Consider the following 16,624-nt stretch of genomic DNA (forward strand, 5'->3'; position numbering starts at 1 on the left):
ATAGACTGTATTTCCCACAGGACTACTTACAGATAAAATCTTTCTAACCCCAGTGCTTAACGCATGCTTGGTATACTATAGTCACTTTATAAGGTTGTGATAATTGAGTTGAAAGGAAGCTATATTCCTCTAACAGTTCTAAGTATAATCCAAGAACATTGAAAGCCATATTAATCAATAGGCCATGAATTTCAGTGACATAGGCCAGGAAAGGCCTCTTCTAATCCTACCTTAAAACATACATTTCTAGCTTTCTAGTTTCCTTGGCTCATTCTTATTCTTTAATTGAATGTTCTGCCCATTCCAAGTTTACAAAGTTGAGGCCCTTAAACGTCCTACATGTGGGCAAGTGTTGTGATATAGTGGGTTAAGCCACTACTTACAATATTCACATCCAACATAGGAGTGCCAGGTTGAGTCCTGGCTACGCTGCTTCCAGTCCAGCTTCTTGCTCATGTGCATAATAAGGCAGCAGATGATGGCCCAAGTGTTCTTGTCTGCCACCCATGTAGATCTGGACAAGAGTTCTGGGCTCCTGGCTTCAGCCTGGTTCCACTTTGGCTGATGCAGTTCCTTTAGGAAATGAACTGATAATGGAAGATCTTTCTCCCCTCTCTCCTGTCTTTAAAATGTATTTTTAAAAAAAATCTATACACACATGAACACTATTCTCCCTAGCTCAGGAAAAACTGCAGCAAATCAAAGGGACATGCTGTGTTCTTTCCTCCAGTTTATCCAGCCTGGCAACATAAGCAGAGGCAGAGAAACTGCATACCTTATACTACTCGTACTCTTGCCCATTTTCCATAAACTAACTTTGGAACCTTAGGTTTCAAGATTCTAAACTAAACACCTCCATAGCTGCTATTTAAAAGGTTTTCCAAGGTTATACTCTTGGAGGCTTAAGTTTATGTGCCTTCAGCTTCCACAAAACCCACGTCAATCTGCTGTTCTCTGCTCCATATGGTCTGGCAAGGAACTCCTCCCTTCCCACTGCAGGGAGTTAACGCTACAGAAGAAACAGTGAGTCACAAGGACAAGAACCAAATGATGTGGATGACCCCATCACAACAACTCAAGCTGGCATAAACATTGTAACATGGCAGGCGAATTAGACATAGTGCAGTGCTCCCTCTTCCCAGACCTGAGTCACCTTCCTATGGATCAGATGCAATGGCAGCCAGCTTTTAATTGAAATCTTTGGAGCAATGTCATTTATTTTCCCCTGTTGTTTACAATGAAGTTTATGCCATAGAATACGTTGATATAACTATACAAAGTAAAATGCGCTTTCCTATCTCCAACCAGCTTTAGATTGTTAAGCCACTCTGAACTAGTTAGTGAAGAATTAAAGCTCAGTGATGCTGTTCTTTTTGAATATAGATGGTTTATGCCAAGAGAATTCTAAAACCGGAAGATTACTAGAAACATGTCTAGAGAAATGCAATGATAGTCAAATTTAAAGTATTCATAAAAGAAGGTAGGGGGTCTGAATGGTATGATACCACTGGAATCAAGCTGAACTAAAATAACTGAAGACAGATGGTGAAACATGAAAGCCAGCTCAATACCTTTTAACATCTTAATCATCTAGTAATTTGTTAGGCATCTTCCATTTTACAAATAAGGAGACTTAAGCTTAAAAGGATAAATAATGGACTGAACCTTTACTTCAATTAAATGAATTTTTCAATTAATAGAACTGAAAGTAGGAATGGAATATTTCTTTCAAACAAATCATTCTGATTCCTATCACCATGCCCCGTCCAGCTATATACTGTAATTTTTCATCTCGGTATCTTTGATTCACACCTCCCTATGTCCCTACGCTGCCCTCTCTGTTAATCCAGGTATCAGACTCCAAATCCAATCCCATTTCTTCTGAGAAGGCCTCTTGCATTATCCTGTGGACAAGGTCTGTCATTGCTGAATCCCATGGCAGCTCTACTCTGTCCACATTGCAGTTGTCTTATTCTGCTAGGTATTGGAAGCTGTTTCCCCAACTGTCTTTCCAACCGGTTTATAAGTAACCTAAGACCAAGTACTAGATCCTCCAGTGTTCTCCATTTTAAGATTTGTTTGAAAGGCAGAATTGGAAATGGACAGATCTTCCATCCTCTGGCCTGCTCTCCAAATGGCCATAATGACCAGGGCTAGAAGCTTGGAACTCCATTGGGGTGGTCTTGACCATAGACTAGATAGCCCTTATAAGGCTTTTTTTTTTTTTTTTTGTGGGAGGTAAAATAGCAAGGTTTATTAAGAAGGAACATCTGTAAGGACGGATGGGCACCTCTCCAGACAGGACCTGAGAGAGAGTGCCCAGTCCCTCAGACTGGGGGGGGGGGGGGTGCTGCATGGGTGAGTGGAGAGTAAAGATAACTTGTTTTTAGAAAAGCAAATTGATAGGCAAAATGCAATTTGCCTAATGCTTCACAATTCCCTTAGGTGGTCCTGTATTCAGATTACAAGCTCTATAGAGTGATAGGGCTAGAGAGGGTAGTCCAAAAAAAAAACTCAACTGGCCCACAGTGAATAGAACAATAACATAGGGAAAGCCAAAATGGCTTACAATGAGTGATCCACCCCTTCAAGAGAATTGTCCATTCTTGAGAATTATGAATCTTCACTCTATCCTGAGTTATGCTACATGATTAAGTCCTCAGAATAATGGGAAACACTTGACTTACTGTGTCAATTACTGTGTTAAATTCCCAAGGAAAAGATAGAAATAGGGAGGTGTTTTTAGAACTGAAAACTACTTAAATTCAAGAGCATCCATCAAACCACTCTGCACAAATAGAGGCATTTAGCACCAATCTGGCAACCTGAGCCATTTGCCCTCTACTATCCATAGCAAGCAAGAAGCATCTAAGAATATGGAAAAGTCACCTTCTGCTTCTTCAATAGTCCTTACCCTCAGGTCAGTCTCAATGCAGCCTGGAATGGAGCTGGGGTGGGGGGGTGGGGACATTGAACATAACCTACATATTTCTTGGTCATCAAATTATATTACTATCAAAGCATTTAAGACAAAAGTAGAGAGACTCAATGATCACAAAATAGCAACAGGGCTGTCTGCTCTAGGCTAGGTGAAAATACTAGGAAAAAAAGTGGAGACAGTACATACTTGGGAAAGTTTCAGGGAAAACTGCAGTAGAGATTCTGCAGGAGAGATGCCATGGATCTGTGTGGAAGGTGCAGACATGCGGCAACGAGAATGGACAGAACAAACACCTCCAGCAGCCCTGAGCTGGAGAAAACACTACCTCTGCTGAGCAAGGTGAAGTCAAGCAGCACACTTGTGCCACTGGTATAGCCAGAGGGTGAGCCTCACGGACTACATGGAGTCCAGCCCAGAGCCCTCAGGGGAACAGGGTGCATACTCATCCAGTGGGGAGGGGAAGAAAGCACATCTTTCCCCCATCTCTCCATCTCTTCCACCTCCTCCACTACAACTACACCCTGCAATTGGCACCTGCCCTCTTGCAATCATTTTGGACATAAGTAGGTAGCAGCTGCTGCAGTTCTGTGTATGCACCCAGCAACTAACAGTCTCCATCTTGTTGGCTGGGACAACCACAACTGGTTCAGTTCAGGTTCAACTGGCAGGACGGTCTCCACTTTGTCAGCAAAGGCAACTGAAGCAGTTCCACTGCATCTACTCGGCATCAGGTCAGGAGAGGGAGACACTCCGACATAAGTATTGCCTTTCTATTTTTAATAGAAAACTTGTACTTTCAAAATGTTTTAAACAAAATTCCTGGATTATAGTGGTTCTTGAGGCCCCAATAACCACCCTCCCACCCGTAAACCATCCCATCTCCTCCTTCTCCCATCTCATCCTTAAGTTTCATTTTTAATTATCTTTATATACAGAAGATCAACTCTATACTAAGTAAAGGTTTCAACAGTTTGCACCCACAAAGTATAAAGTACTGTTTGAAGATTAGTTTCACCGTTAATTCTCATAGTACAACAAAGGACAGAGGTCCTACATGGGGAGAAAGTGCATAGTGACTCCTGTTGATTTAACAATTGACACGCTTATGACCTCAATCACCTGAGGCTCTTGTCATGAGCTGACAAGGCTATGGAAGCCTCTTGAGTTCAAACTTCCATCATTTAGACAAGGCCATAATCAAAGTGGAAGTTCTCTCCTCCCTGCAGAGAAAGCTACCTCCTCCTTTGGCCCCTTCTTCCCACTGGGATCTCACTCAGATCTCTTTAGGTCACTTTTTTTCCAGTGTCTTCATTGAATCCTTTAATGAATTTAGGTGTTTAAATCTAAGTGACAGCCGGTGCCACAGCTCACTAAGCTAATGCTCTGCCTGCGGTGCCAGTACTCCGGGTTCTAGGCCTGGTCGGGGTGCCAGATTCTGTCCTGGTTGCTCCTCTTCCAGTCCAACTCTGTGTGGCCTGGGAAGGCAGTGGAGGATGGCCCACGTCCTTGGGCCCTGCACCCACATGGGAGACCAGGGGGAAGCACCTGGCTCCTGGCTTCGGATCGGTACAGCGCACTGGCCATAGCAGCCATTTGGGGGGTGAACCAACGGAAGGAAGACCTTCTGTCTCTCTAACTCTGTCAAAAAAAAAATAAATATTTCCTAGTGAAAATTGATCCCTGTTAAAAATGAACGGGTATAAGAGGGAGATGTACAATTTGGCACACACTCCCTCAGGCTTACTCCTAAGGGTAAAGCTAAAAACTTGCCATGAGACTCCAAATCCCATTAAGTTGGCAGACACCAATGCCATCTTACTAGTTAAAATGATCAGTTCAAGTTTTTAACTGATCATAAAGATATGATTAAGTGTCAGACTTTCATATATGTCCAGCATGATGTGAAACAAGTAGGGCTGTGGCTGGTGGGTACTGTGCATACGTTTGACCCAGGGATTTTACCAGAAGGAAAAATCCACATCCCCCACTGATTTTTTAATCTGGCTGGGAAGATTGACATGGGGACTGGGCATCTACATATGACTGTGAGGTGCCCCCGGTCTCAACAAATCACAGGCTCTGGGGTTCACTCCACTTAGAGTGCACTACCTGTGGGTATTCCATCTGGGAACCCCTCAGCCTCTGTGGATGGGTCAGGCTAGCAGGGTGGAGTGGTTCCTCTTCTACCATGTGACTGTGCAAGCCCCAAGTGCCGAGACTGAACACTGACTGGATGAGAGGAGGCAGGGTGTAGCTGGGTCTTTGGGCAATCACTGAGCATCCCCACATGCTAAGAGATCCCTTATTGCCTGGGATGTGTCACTGAAATAAGATCAGGGCTCACAATGAGAAATACAGAGCCTTTGTGCAGTCCATATGGAAGCACGGATGAGTATGTCATCCACTGAGGGCTAACACCTGGGCATTAGTCACCTGTGGAGAGAGGTGACTATACCTCTCCCTCTCTATTAACAAGAGTAGAACTACCATACCCAACTTAAGTGTCATCCTTGCTACTCACCCCACCCTAAAGCACAGACTAGAACTCCCTGGCTATACCCAGCAAACACATCTGGGTAGTCACTGAAAGTACAGACATTCCGTTAAGCCACAGAGGCATAGTTCAAAGATTAAAAGCCATCAGGGGAAAAAATCCAAGTATCTCCACAAATGCCTAAAATAAACACAGGAACTCAAGAAACAAGATTAAGGAAGACAATATGAAACCTTTAAAGAACACAAGTCTTTTAATATTAGAATGAAGATGAAGAGATTGAAATGCCTAAAAAATTCAAAAGATTAATCATAGGATTGTTCAGAAGCAGTCAGAAGCAATTCTATCAATTAAATCCATACATGACACAAATGAAAAGTTTTCCCATGAAATTGATTTGAAAGAAATCAAAATGAAACATGAGAAATGAAAGTTAATAGATCAAATAATAAAGGTGGTAGAAAGCCTTAACAGACTAGGTGAGGCAGAAAAAATATCCAAGTTAGAGGACAAATCTTTGGAAAATTACCAGTCCAAAAAAAAAAAAACTAAAAGTAACTGTTGGAGACTCATGTAATACTATCAAATGACCAAACATATAGCTATTAGGATTTCCTGAAGGCTTGGAAAGAGAATGGATGAGGCCTGTTTAATAAAATTACAGAAAACTTCCCCAATTTGAAGTCCAAGTCCAGAAAGCACATAGAATTCCTAATAGACATAATCAAAAAGATCTTCATGATGATTATAATCAAACTTTCCACCTTGAAGATTCTAAAATGTGCACAAGAGAAATATTACTTTCAGAGGATCTCCAATTAGACTCACAGCTGACTTCTCATCAAACTCTGCAGGCTAGGAGAGAATGGCAACATATAGTCCAAGTCTTAAGAGGAAAACACTGTCAATCCAGAATACTGTACAATGCAAAGCTCTCATTTATGAATGAAGGTGAAATAAAGACCTTCCATAATAGAATCTGAAAGAATTAGTCATTCATCCAGCCTTACAAAAGATGCTTAGGATGTGTTGCACAGAAACAGGAAAAGATACTCATTATGGAAGAATATGAAGGTAGGAAATCTCCCAGTAAAAGTACAGAGGAAATCCAAAGTAAACAATATGAATGTTTATGGAAAATGGCAAGACAGTTGTTACTTATCAATAGTGACCTTGAATGTAAATGGCCTCAACTCTCCAGTTAATCTATTCAGCCAGTCTGTATCTTAAACCCATCTATTTGCTGCCTACAAAAAATATGCCTCACCAGCAGAGATACAGAGACTGAAAGTGAAAGGATTGGAAAAAGATATTCCATGTTAAAGGAAAGCAGAAAAGATCTTGTATAGCCACCCTAATATAAGACAAAATAGACTAAAACAAAACTTCTTAAAAGAAGAGCACTATGTAATGACTAAAGGATCAAGTCAACAGACACAATAAATGTATATGCACCCAATTCCAGTGTGCCTGGCTTATTTAAAAGAAATGTTAATGGATCTAAAGGGAGACATAGACTCTAATACATTAGTAATGGGGAGGCTTCAACACCCACTTTCATGAGTGGACAGACCAACAAGACAATCAGCAAAGAAATGGAGTTAATTGACCCTATAGACTAACTGGACCCTAACTGATATCTACAGAACTTTTCATCCTACAGTTGAAGACATTCTTCTCACCAGTGCATTGAACTTTGTCTAGGATAGACCATATGCTAGGCCATAAAGCAAGTCTCGGCAAATTCAAAAACCTTGAAATCACACTATGCATCTTCTCGACTACAATGGAATAAAGCTTGAAATCAATCCAAGAATTTCTGGATCATATGGAAACACATGGAGACTGAACAACAGGCTCTTGGATTATCAATGGGTAATAGAAGAAATCAAAAGAAATTCTGGGAATGAGTGAAAACAAATAACATCAGAAATTACAGGATATAGCAAAAGCAGTGTTAAGAGGGAAGTTCATAGTAACTGATGTCTACATCAAGACATTGGAAAGGCACAAAATGAATTATCAACACATCTCAAGGACCTAGAAAAAACAATTAACTAAACCCAAAATTAAGATGAAAGAAATAGAATAAAACTGAAACCAAAAATATACAAAAGATCAGTGAAATTAACTGGATTTTTGAAGAAATAAACCAAATTGATACACCATTGGCCCAACTAACCAAAAAAGGGAAAAGACCCAAATCAAAATTGGATGAAAAGGGAAATGTAACAAACCACAAACAAAAAAAATCATCAAATTACTACAAAGAACTTTATTCCAACAAATTGGAAAACCAGAAATGGACAGATTCCTTGACACAAACTGGCCAAAACTGAGCCATGAAGACATAGAACACCTAAACAGACCAATAACAAAGACAGATTGAATCAGTAATACTTTCCCAATGAAGAAAGCCCAGGACCTGATGGCTTCAGTGCTGAATTCTAACATTTAAAGAACTAATTCCAATTCTTAAGCTATTCAAAACAATTGAAAGGAAAAATATCCTTAAACTCCTAGGAGGCCTGATCGCCTTAATTTCTAAACCAGAAAATGAAAAAATTACAGACCAATTTCCCTGATGAATATAAATGTGAAAATCCTCAACAAAATACTAGCTAATTGAATCCAACACATCAGAAAGATCATCTACCAAGACTAAGTGGGACTTATCCACAGTATGCAGGGGATGATTCAACATTTGTGAATCAATAAATGTGATGCATCACATTAAGAGACTGAAGAATAAAAACCATTGGACTATCAAATACAGAGAAAGAATTTGATAAAAATACACCTATTCAGGATAAACTCTAAGCAAATTGGATATAGAAGGGACATTCCTCGATCAAGGCAACTTATGACAAACCTGCAGTGAGCATCTTACTGAATGGGGGAAAAATTGGAGGCATTCCCACTAAGACCCAGAACCAGACAAGGATACCCACTCTCACCATTGCTATCCAATATAGTCCTGGAAGTTATAGCCCGAGCCATTAGGCAAGAAAATTCAAAGGGATGAAAATTGGGAAGAAGGAAGTCAAACTATCCCTATATGCAGATGACATGATTCTATAATATATATGGGATCAGAGAGACTATTGGAGCTCAGAATTTAGTAAGGTAGCAGGTTATAAAATCGGTACACAAAAATAGCCTTTGTATAGACAGAAAATGCCAAGGCTGAGAACTTTCAAGATGAATCCCACTTACAATAGCTGCAAACAAAAAAATACCTTAGAATAAACTTAACCAAGGACATCAAAGATCTCTGAAAGTTATAAAACATTAAAGAAATAGAAGATTTAAAAATGGAAACAATCTTCCATATACATGGTTTAGAAGAATCAATATCAAAATGTCTATACCACTGAAAGCAACTTGCAGATTCAATACAATCCCAATCAAAATACCTATTGCATTCTTTAGGTCTAGAAAAAAACAATACTAAAATTCACATGGAAACACAAGGGAGCTCAGAATAGCTAAAGCAATCTGAACCAACCAAAACAAAGCTGAAGGCATCACAATACCAGATCTTGAGACATACTATAAGATAGCTATCTGACATTAAAGAGTTCAACAAATAGTATGGTTCATCTTATTGAGTACAAAGTTAACTCAATATGTCTGTAAAAAAGGGAACAAGGAGGAAGAAGGGTGGGAGTATGGACAGGAGCGGGGGGAGGGTGGGAAGAATCCCTATGTTCCTAAATTTGTAGATATGAAATGCCTGAAGTTCATATTCCTTAAATTTTTTAAATGTAGTACACTAAAAAAAGGCCCTTCACTAACCTTCTTAAGTCAGCAAAAATAATAAAACTCCTAATCATCTCCCTTAAGACTTTTCCCTACCTGCCAGCCATTCTCTTCTCATTGAATGGCATTACCATCCATCAGTTAGGCTAGACAAGACACAAATCTAGCAGTTAGTCTCTCTCATTCTTACATCCAATTAACTAGCATTTTTCTAAACTTTTGTTAGTCATGTTTCGGCTTTATCACGTTGAATAGGGTTAATACTTTGAAAGTCCTAAACATGTTCTTTTTCATCACTTTTATTATAGTCCCAGAGAATTCTCCCTAGGCAGGGAGAAAGTTGTGACTTGGAGAAAGTAGACAGGGAAGTACAGAAAGGCTGTCCTCCTAGCTTCAGTGAGATTATGCGTAGGGGGATAGGGGCAGGGAAACATAAGGAATTAGGAAAAACAAAACACTGAGGTCCTCTAGTCAAAGATTTGGGAATTCTTTGTTGCAGCAGTATTATCCAGCCTATACTGACTGATACACTAGGTTATACCAAACTCAGGAAGCCCTGGTAAGCAGACTGATGGGATCCCCAGAGCTTCCTAGAGCTACTCTAGAGGTTCTAATCTTCCTGCCTTTTCTCTGCTTTCTGTGGAGGTGGCACAATGCTCTGACTACTTGTGAGACGTTATAGAACAGATATGGCTCCATGTTTGGAACAAAGCAAGGTTATACTGCTCAAAGCTCATGTCCATCTTGATTCTAACTCCAGGTCCCAGTCTTAACACTGCTTAAGGACTTTGCATCTCCCTGCTCATCCCCTTCCTACCCACTACCACTCCTCAGCATGGACTTGTGTAAACCAAGTCAAGGAAAAACAAGCCTTCCTTGTACCTGTCCTCATTCCCTTTATTTCTCTTATTAGAAACCTAGAGTTACTATTTTTCTAACAGGACAACGTTTTAGAAAGCGTGACCAGCATCTCCTAGAAAGCACCTTTTATCATTGCTTTCTACTGACCACAAACTGTTGTGACCTCCATAATATCATAACTCTACAAGTTATTCTGTAAAATTTATTTCAAAAGTCAGATCTTCCATCCACTGCTTCACACCCCAGAGGGCCACAATGGCCAGTGCTGGCCAGGCCATAGCCAGGAGCCAGACAGGAGCTTCATGTGGGTCTCCCATGTAGGTATAAGAGGCCTAAACACTTTAGCTATCCTCTGTTTTCCCAGGCCATTATCAGGGAGCTGGATCAGAAGATCTGGGACACAAGCCTGTGCCCATATGGGATACTGACATCTCAGATAGTGGGCTAACCCATAACACCACAATCTCGGCCCCACAAATGGCCTCTTCAAGAGCAGGACTTGGTGGCTCTGAAATTTAAGCTTCAATATAAACAATTACATTTTGGTTGAGATAGACTTGCTCCTTCTAATGCTGCACACAAACTGAAAAGGACATACTCCTTGGCTCACAATCATTGACCACCTGCTACCTATTAGTGATGATTGAATGAGTCACCCAAGGGCTCAACAATGGGACAAGATTTGCAACAATTTTTCGAGGACCAGCAATTTGGCATTTAAAATACTTATATTACAGCAGTAAAGGGGGCTGGATTAGCCTTCTGAGATCTTTTTGAGGTTCTATAACTATGTGACAAAATTGTTCTAAAGTCCTTAAGTTAAACCTAGGTTTTTTTTGTTTTTTTATTTAAAAGTCTACCATTATTGGAACTGCTAGAACTTAAAGCCCCAAATTTTAAAAACTCTAATTCCCTTAAGTCACAAACTACATGTATTTATTCCTAGGAAAATTTTCATTTAAAAACAAGTGTAATTCAACATAAACTGATCTTCTGATCTTCAGAAGAGATACTTAAACACTGTATAGGTCTTACATGGCATTCTTCTAAGTCTTACAGCAACTCAAGTATGTGAAATCCATCTTACAGATGATAGGAAGTATGGAGAGTTCAGGAAAAGTTGCTCAGGGTTACACAGGTGGTAACTGGCAATGTCAAGATTTGACTTGGTGATCTGGTTCTTAACTGTTCTTCGTCAATGTGCTGCCAGTAATGTAGGAAACACGAATGTGAACTTCACATTGAATAGAAATTTATTTCCAGAACTTGAGTCCACTGTTCTGCTTCCAATCCAGCTGTCTAATGTACCTGAACATGAATCAGAAGATGGCCCAAATACTTGGGTCCCTGTCATCCACATGGGAGACCCAGTTAGAGTTCATGGTTTCAGCCTGGCATAGCCCCAACTGTTGTAGCCAGTTTGGCAGTGCACCAGTAGATCTTTCTCTCACTTTGCCTTTCAAATAGATCCTTAAAAAAAAATCGGCTCCTGAGAACTCCACAGGTGTTCATCCAACCTATGCATCTCTGCCAATGAGAAACTCGCTACTTATCAAGATAATTCTCTGAATAACTTATTGTTGTCTTAACAGGACTTCCTATTTCCTTGCAGCATCCAATTTTGGCTCCACACTTTGGAGTACTTAGTGTGAATCTAAGCTGTCACTCATGCCTGCCTTTCATATATTTGGAGACGAATGTCATTCCATTCTCTTCCATTTTGCTCTTTAACAACCTTCTTATTCTACCATGCCATAAGTAGGAGTACCAAGAATCATTATCAACCTTGTGACTGTCCCCTGAGTGTATGATAGCATGTCTATAAATGGGATGCTTAGAATTAAAGCATGGTCCCATTGGGTCTAGATCAATTCTCTTGACTTCCTCAACTCCACATTTAGTTTCTTGTATCTGATATACAAAGTCTCAGTGAGTGGTATCACATTAGCACTTCATACTGAATTTACCATCATTACTGAACTAAGTGTGAAAGACAGTATAGTTCTAAAAATGTAGAAGATATATGCACATTTTAAAAGAACTGAAATAAAAGTGAGTATTATATACATAGAATCCACCTCTTCCAGCTCAAAATCTTTCACTGAACAAGAACCTCGAATTATCATGGATACTATCCAAACTGCTAACCATGTAGGACTGCTTTAAACATAAATTCCAAGTTGGAAGGAGTTTCTTGAAGTAGCTATGCTTCTCTGACTTAAACCACACACTGAACAGAATGATCACCTGTTTTGCAAAAGGAGGACTCGGGTGCCCAACTTAAAGCTGATGCTGATTCTGATTAAACTCAAGGGCAAACAATTTTATTTGCAACAAAGCAAAGTATTCATATTTTTTAGCAAAGGGATTTCTCTAACACTTTCAAGTGATCTTAAAGTCAATACCACTTAAAATTTCAAGGTTATTATGGAGTATATTTTTAGCCAATAGAAGACCACAATTCTTGGTGTGAATATAAAGATGACCATAAATTTCTAGAATCAAAATGTAGAAAATTAAAAAGTTTCTATCTTATACACACATTCCTGAAATTCATAAATAGCTGAAGCCCTTTAAAAATCAGCTGTGTTAATAGGTAGGAAAAGTTTCATTTCCTCTCTTCCCCTTCCTAGCTTCGGGTGGAAGTGCCAATAATCAACGGAAACACCAAAGAGCAAATGGAAAAAGAGGGAAGAGGACAAAACTGATTAATGCCGGTGGTGGTGGCCCTCCAGTCTTTCATCACACTGAGTAAACATGACAGGGATGTGCCAGTACATGACAACTATCTGACAGCAAAATAAAAGGAATAATTCTCGGATGGTGGTGTTTTGGGTTAAAGTAGACATATACCAAGTAGGATAGGATTGAGAGTCAAGAAATACATTCCTTATTTGGTCAACTGATTTTTATTTTTATTGAGGGTTTCAAAGCAATTCCAAAGTGCAAGAACAGGATTTTCAACAAATGTTGCTGGAACCACTGCATAGCTACATGTGAAAGAATATGAACTCTGGCCTCACACCATATACGAAAATTAAAAGATATTGAGGACATAAGTGTAAGACTAAAGCTATGAAACTCCTAGGGAAAAAATGTAGGGATAAATCACGTCCTTGGATTTTAAAATATGGCAAAGCACAAAAGTTGGACTTCATCAAAATTCCTTTGTGCATGAAATGACACTATCAAAAACAAGGGCAACACACAGAACTAGAGAAAATATTTACAAATAATATCTAGAGTATCCAGAATACAAAATAACTGATTCAACAATAAAACAATTTTAAAATGAGCAAAGAATCTAAATTCATCAAAATACACAAATGGCCAATAAATACATGATTGACATCATTAGTCATCAGTTTTTCTTCTGTTGCATAACAGTATCATGAATCCAGTAGCTTCAACAGAAGTATGTTTTTCATAGCTTTATGCTACTGGAAGTCTAAAATCAAGGTGTTAACATATTTGCTTTCTTTTGCGGCACCTCTCTGTGCCTTGTACATAGCTGTTGTCTTGCCACGTCCTCAGTCTCTCTGCTGTGTATCTTTTTAATTTTTTTTTTTGACAGGCAGAGTGGACAGTGAGAGAGACAGAGAAAGGTCTTCCTTTGCCTTTGGTTCACCCTCCAATGGCCGCCGCAGCCAGTGCGCTGTGGCCGGCACACCGCGCTGATCCGAAGGCAGGAGCAAGGTGCTTCTCCTGGTCTCCCATGGGGTGCAGGGCCCAAGCACTTGGGCCATCCTCCACTGCACTCCCTGGCCACAGCAGAGAGCTGGCCTGGAAGAGGGGCAACCGGGACAGAATCCGGAGCCCCGACCGGGACTAGAACCCGGTGTGCCGGTGCCGCAAGGTGGAAGATTAGCCTAGTGAGCCGCGGCGCCAGCTTAATAGCATCATTTAATTTAACTATCTCATTAAAGGCCACATATCCTATGCTGGGAGTTAGGGATTCAACATTAATTCAGGGACTGGGAGATAAAATTCAGTCCATAATGGGAACGCAAATCAAAACATCAGTAAGATACTACTTCATACCCATTAGGGTGGCTAGAATCAAATCATAATGTTGAAGATGTACATAAATCAACCTATTTCTAATTGATAGGAATACAAAATGGTACAACTTTTTAAAACAGTTGAAGTTCTGTAAACAGTTAAACATCAAGTTACCATAAAATCCAGCAATTCTACTCATTGGTATATACACAAGAGAAATGCAATCAAATCTACACAAATTATATGCTATTTCTGTTCATAGCAGCATTGTTCATAATAGTCAAAATGTGGAAACAATGCAAATGCCCTTCAACTATGGCCAGATTTTGTTCATCCCTCATATCTATATACTGAACAATATTCAGCCTTAGGAGAATGGAGATCAGTGTTAAACACAGCAGGTTAAACTGTTGCCTGTGACAGCCCATATCAGAGTTGGTCCAAGTCTTGGCTTCTCGTCCAATCCAGCTCCCTGCTAATGTGTCTGGGAAAGCAGCAGAAGATAGCCCAAGTATTTGGGACCCTGCCATCCATGTGGAATACCTAAATGGAGTTCCTGGTTTCAGCCTGGCCCAGGCCCAGCCCCAGCCCTTATGTCCAACACATGGAAGATCTCTCTCTCTGTTTCAAATCTATTGAAGAGAATGAAGTACTGATAAAACACAACAGATGAACTTTGAAAACCTTATGCTCGGTGAAATAAAACAAAAGACCGTACCTTATAAAGAATGTTCAAAGTAGAAAAATCTAGAGACAAAACTACATTGCAGAGAAGAAAAACAGATTGTTTATGACAGAGGGATAAGCAATAGGGAGTAAACCGCTAATATGTGGGGTATGAAAACGTACTAAAACCAATCAGATGGCTTTTCATGACTGAATATACTGAAAACTACTGACTTTCATACTTTAAACGGGTGAATTCTATGGTGAGTTATATCAACAAAGCTGTAAAAATAGATATATTCTATCACATGGGTTTATTAGTTTCCTATGACTGCTCTAACAATACCAAAAACTTGGTAGTTTAGAACAACACAAACTTAATCTCTTATGGCTTTAGAAACCAGAAGTCTGAAATTGGTTTATCAGAGCTACAGTTGTTGCTAGGACTGCATTCTTTCTGAAGCCTTTATGAGAGAATCTGTTTCCTTGCCTCTCCCAGTTTCTAGGATCCACTGCCATTTCTTGGTTTGGGGTTCTTTCTCCATCTTGAACATGTATTGCTCCAATTTCTACCTGTTATTCCATGGCCTTTCACAAGGACCTTTGTGATTACATTGCACCCAGGATGATCTCAGAATCCTTAATGACATGTGCAAGGTACCTTTTGACAAATAACATAACATACACAGGCCTAAGAATTAGAATGTAGACCTTTTTGGGGTAAGAAACCATTATTCAGCTTATCACAACTGACATGCAAATTGTAAAATGAAATATCGAATCTAGGAATAGAAATGCTAAAAAGGCCAAAAGCCACTAAAGAAAATGAAGGATTATCTCCTTGAAATTGTCAGCTTAGGGGTGGGTATTGAGTACAATGGTTAAGATGCCACTTGAGGTATCCACAACCCATTTGTGAGTATTGTTTGAGTCCCAGCTCCACTCTAATGTGTACTTGGTAGGCAGCAGGTGATGGCCCAAGTACTTGGGTCCCTGCCACCGACGGAAGAGGCTGGGATTGATTTACAAGCTCCAGGCTGCAGCCTAGCCCAGCCCCAGCTATTGTGAGCATTTGGCGAGTAAACCAGCAAATAGAAAAAAATCTCTAGCTATACTATGGTGTTCTATCGCTCTACCCCCATTCACTATCATAGAGCAAGCCCCTACCTGTCTTCGATCTCAGATCTCACTTAATTGAGAACAACTTCTCTGATCCCCTTAGTCCAGTAAAGAGCCCACCATTGGGCAACTGTAGCACCATGCATTACCCCATTGCAGAAGGTATCATAATGACCCGCGTATTTGTCTGAATCTGATTAAACTTGAAATTCTACAAGTGGAGTTAATATATAATTCATTGTGGCCTCCCCAGCACCTATCGTACACTGTGTTAGGTGCTTAATAAATGTTTAGATTTAAACCAACAGCTTGATATGTATCGACTACTTAAAAGTGCTTTACATGTGTTAACTCATCTACTCCACAAAAGTGAATCCATTCCCAGTTTATGCATGAGAAAACTGAGGCACAAGAAATTTGAGGGGGTTATGGAGGTGACAGAGCTAAATGTTTCAGAGCTACAATTTGAACCTGGGCAGTCTGCCTACAGAATCCGAGTATTTAATCACTATATTATATTTCTAAGTGCACACAGAGCATGCAAAAATGCTGTCCTAGATATTCTGAGGAACACAAAAATGAGAGGGGAATAGAATAAAAGGATATAGACACTAAAATGCCCAGAATTACATAATAGGAGTCTTTCTCACTTCTAAAACACACAAACAGTAACAAAATCTGTTTGAGAGGGGATTTGTTCAGAAAAATACTTCAGTGTAAGAATTCTTGAATTCAAATGTTTGTGACTCAATTACACAGTGGCATTTGATATGTATGTT

This window comes from Lepus europaeus, chromosome 10 (assembly GCF_033115175.1).
Source record: "Lepus europaeus isolate LE1 chromosome 10, mLepTim1.pri, whole genome shotgun sequence".
Classification (NCBI taxonomy): domain Eukaryota; kingdom Metazoa; phylum Chordata; class Mammalia; order Lagomorpha; family Leporidae; genus Lepus; species Lepus europaeus.